Source organism: Phytophthora infestans, genomic scaffold (genome assembly GCF_000142945.1).
Source record: "Phytophthora infestans T30-4 supercont1.5 genomic scaffold, whole genome shotgun sequence".
NCBI classification, from domain to species: domain Eukaryota; phylum Oomycota; class Peronosporomycetes; order Peronosporales; family Peronosporaceae; genus Phytophthora; species Phytophthora infestans.
In genome coordinates, this window is record NW_003303754.1 from 3,105,454 (window position 1) to 3,110,086 (window position 4,633).

Below are 4,633 nucleotides of genomic sequence, written 5' to 3' on the forward strand. Positions count from 1 at the left end.
GTGTCGCCGAAAACAGTACCAGGCTGCGGTTGATCGCATGATTCGTGTCTCCTCGAGATATTGAGCGATTCTATCTTCGGCTACGGCTCTGTCAGCGTAGAGGTCCAACTTCGTTTGAAAACTTGAGAACGACTAACGGGATTGGCTTCCCGACATTCCAAATTGCCGCACGGGGGGCTGGCTATTTGGATAATGCTAATGAGAGGATTTCGTGTTTGACGGAAGCTGCTGAGTTCCAAATGCCGTATCAACTACGCCAGCTCTTTGTCACAATTCTGGTGTATTTAGCTCCAGCAAATGTTGGTGTTCTATGGAATCGATTTTTCGCTGACCTTTCCCAAGACTATGAACAGAAACATCAGGCTTTGATGAACCCCTTCACGACGGCGCTGGTAGAAGTTGAAACGCTAATGAGCATTTAAAATCTATTTCAAGTGAGCGGGTATGCGGTAACTGACTTCGACGAGCTTCCTCAGTTGGGGTCGTTCCCAACATTGATTCGTGAATCGCTTCACTAGAACGGCTTACTTCGACGTGAGCCCACTGGATACGATGCGTCAGCTTTAGAGGTGATTGTAAACACGGAAGATCAACTGAACGAAGGTCAGCAAGTGGTTTACGACCAGATTATTGAAGCGGTCGAATGCCCGGAGGAAGGCAAGAAGCTACGTTTTGTCGATGGCCCGGGTGGTACTGGAAAAGCTACGCTACTTCGAAACATACTGGCCAAAGTTAGACTCTCGGGGAAAATCGCCATCGCTGTGGCGTCTAGCGGTATTGCCTCGCTCGTGCTCATGGGTGGTAGGACAGCTCCTTCTACACTTAAGATCCCCTTGAATTTGAACGAGAGCTCGACATGCGGTATCAGGAAGAACTCCCATATTCAGGAGTTGATCAAGCATGCAAGTTTAATTATTTGGGACAAAGCACCTGTGGCCCATCGCCACGCATTCGAGGTAGTAGACAAAACACTGCGGGACATACTTGACAACGATAGCGAGCCTTTTGGGGGGAAAGTGTTTGTACTTTCGTGAGATTTCCGCCAGATTCTTCCGGTCGTGAAAAATGGAACACCCGTCGAGACAATTGACGCTATCCGCTAGTCGTCTAGACTGTGGCCCCAATTTCAGACGTTCCGGCTCACGGAAAACATGTGCGTGCGCACAGCAGAGACAGCGAACACTGCCGAGGAAATGGCTGGGTTCTCCGAGCTCCTGCTGCAAGTCAGGGAGGGAAGGCATGATGGTAACCATTCCCTAGGAAGAGATTACATGAAGATCCCGCGCGATATGCTGATTGAGAATCCACCTTTGCCAGAGGACGAGGACCAGAAAATTCGTCCTGACGTCATTCCAAGAGGCATGGATCGGATCATCGACGAGAGGTATGGAGAGACTGATAGCCCCGAGGTTGCTTCCGACGAGTATTTCGCTAACCGAACGATCCTCACGACCACAACCGCAATCGTCCACCGCATCAATGAAGCTGTGACCGACCGATTAATTGAACAGGCGCGGGAATGCATGTCTTCCGACTCTGTACAGGACGACGGTGACGGTAATTGCTTCGAGCAGGAGGGACTCCACTCGATGAATATCAGTGGAATACCTCCCCACAAGTTGACCCTCAAGGTAGGAATGCCTATCATGATGATGCGGAACCTGAATCCAGATCTAGGGCTGTGCAACGGAACACGGCTTCGAATTGTGGCTCTTAAGTCACATGTCATCCACGCCATAATCATGACAGGTGAGCGACAAGGGCAACATGTGTTGATAGTTCGCATTGTTTTCATCAGTGACGGATACATTAGGAGCTATCCGCGTCACTTGAGACGCAAGCTGTTTCCTGTCCAACCGGCCTTTGCGATGACAATTAACAAGGCGCAAGGACAAACGGTGCAGCAGCTGGGGCTGTATCTTGCTACGCCTTGCTTCTCCCACGGGCAACTGTACGTGGCGATTTCGCGAACTACTTCAAGATCAAGAATCAACGCGCTGGCCGAGTACCCAAAGCTTGAGGAGGGGGATGGGGTTTACACCCAGAACATTGTCTACAGGCAGATCTTTGGTTCGGAGTAGGAATGTTCAATTTCATATGCATGTAATACATCACATTTACATAAAAACATATTTACGCCGGAGCGCAGCGAAGGCGTGAGCCCATTTCCCCTGAAGCTACAGCCTGCCACCACCGCCGCGTAGCGGTGGTGGCCGACTAGTCAACCCCCCCTAGTGGAGTCTGGTGTCTGTCCGTCCGTACGTCCGTAACGGGCTAGGGCTCTTGAATGTAACGCAAATACGAGCGTTCTACTGGCTGCCGAGCGCAGCGAAGGCGGCATCGATTCGCTAAAAAGCTGCCGAGCGTACTAAAATCGATATTGTGTTTTGAACACAATATATGTGGGCAACATATCGTACTTAAAAGCACCATTCAAATTTTATTTTGCCCCCATTTCTAACCGCGGTTCGTTAGGCCGCGGGAAGGGCGCTGCGTCTGTGCGGGTTAGGTTGAATTGGTAGACTTGGCCGACATGCACACAGAACTGTATCATCGTAGGAGCAGATGAAAAAAATGTAGACGTACATTTCGGCTTAAATCGAACCTTTAGTACTTATTAATTTTAATATGATTTTGTTTTAGCTTTGTAGTACCTTTGTAATAATTTAACTTACAATACTGTTTTGCTTAGTACTATTTGAGATCTCATTAGTATTTTCGCTTGCAGTTATTTGTAGTAGTAGTTTAAATTAGCGCTTGATTAATATACACAGTGCTCCTACTAATATATAGAACTATATTTTTTGAAAAAAATGACTATAGTGGTCCCACACACCCCACTCCGCCGCCCGAAAAAAAAGACGTCTTCCTTTGTATTTGCGTGTATGTGTGACACTTAGAGAATGTGCGCACTTTCCAACATGATACGTAGCATGCATTCAGGGCTCTGGGAGCCGTGTTTGTGATTAAGTTAGCGCCGAGCCACGAAATTATAAAATAACACATAACACGGAGGTCCAGGGGCTAGAAGTAACAACACGAAGCACGAAAGACCACGGACGTTGAAAGATGACGAAATCTATGAAGGCACCTGACGATACTGAAAAGCACGAACCACGGACGAGCACGCTATCATTTAAATTTGCAAGGGCAAGAAAATGACGGGAGCGCATGGATGGCAGGAGGGAGCTGAGGTAATGACACCCAAATATGCTGAAAAAAACTGGCACCGAAAGAGCACGCACGTTTAAAGCCACGTTGGTGCAAAAACCGGTAAGCATGCGCGAATAAATCTCCAATAACACCATAGTAAAACATGGAGCACAGTCAACAGTCCAAATATGAGCCCGCGGGAGACCATAAACGGGAGATTATCAACCATTGAAGCACGATGTCAGGGTAGAACCGGATCTCAATTAGTCAGGGAGCACGATACTACGGTAGCTCACGATAGAACGGACGGCAGACTAGCGGCGACACCCCAAAATAACACGATAGCTTGAGCGGTGGCCAAGCCACTAATCCATGATAGAAATGCAGCCACTGGAGCTGTAGACACGACGTCACCGAGCCGCAAAACACAATACCAGTGTAGAACCTGAGCTTACCGAGAAACGGAGGGCTGTTGTACATGAAAACACGATTGCACGGAAGGTGGACCAGCCACAAATTACACGGGGGGGTTGGAGATACCACGATTGCACACCGTTGAGCACGATGCCATTGTAGAACAGGATGACACGGGCAACGCAGATGCACTACGCGAGCACAATACCATAGACACCGTGATTGCACGATAGCGCGATAACGCGGTCGATGGAACCTTACCAGGAGAGCACGATACACGGGCGCCGCAACAACAGAACTGCGTCGAGGCGCCAAACCACGGAATAGCACCCTTCGGCTAGCGTACGGGCGATGGGAGGACAACGGCCACGAAATAGTATGTACCATGAAGCCGGTGCAACCCACGTAAACGCTCAGAACAGGAAATTGTTGGCAGCCACGAAAAAGGTCGTACTAAAGAGCATGAGCCCAAAAGAGAGGGCAGATAACCACTAAGCAGCATTGTCCACGGGTGAGCAGGGAACCACGAAGCCGGGAAGAGCACGGAAGAGCACGGGTCATTGAAGAACATGACCTCCAACCTGTAGTACCAGGTAATGAAAGCGGACAAGACCACGATATTATACGAATCCACATGAGACTACTGAAGGGTAAGTGATTAAGTACACGAAGCCAATACCTACTGGGGTGAACGATGCTCCCAAAGCACGCGACAAAAGAAGCACTTAAATTTGCGGCGACCTCATCTCCAACAAACAATGCCACTCTGCCGCGTAGCGGCGACGGCCGGCTAGTCAACGCTCTCTAGTGTAGTGTAGTGTCCGTCTGTGCGTCTGAGGGTAGGGTTAATTCATACAACGCAAATACTGGCGTTCTACTTGCTGCCGAGCGCAGCGAAGGCGGATTCAAATGGCTAAAATCGACATTATGTGGAGGACACATTATATGTGGTCTACATATCGTACTTAAATGCACCGTTCAAATTTTATTTTGCTCTCATATTCAGCCCCGGATCTCCTCTCGACGCAGAGGGCGCTGCCTGTGTGTGCGTTAGTTTGCATTAGTA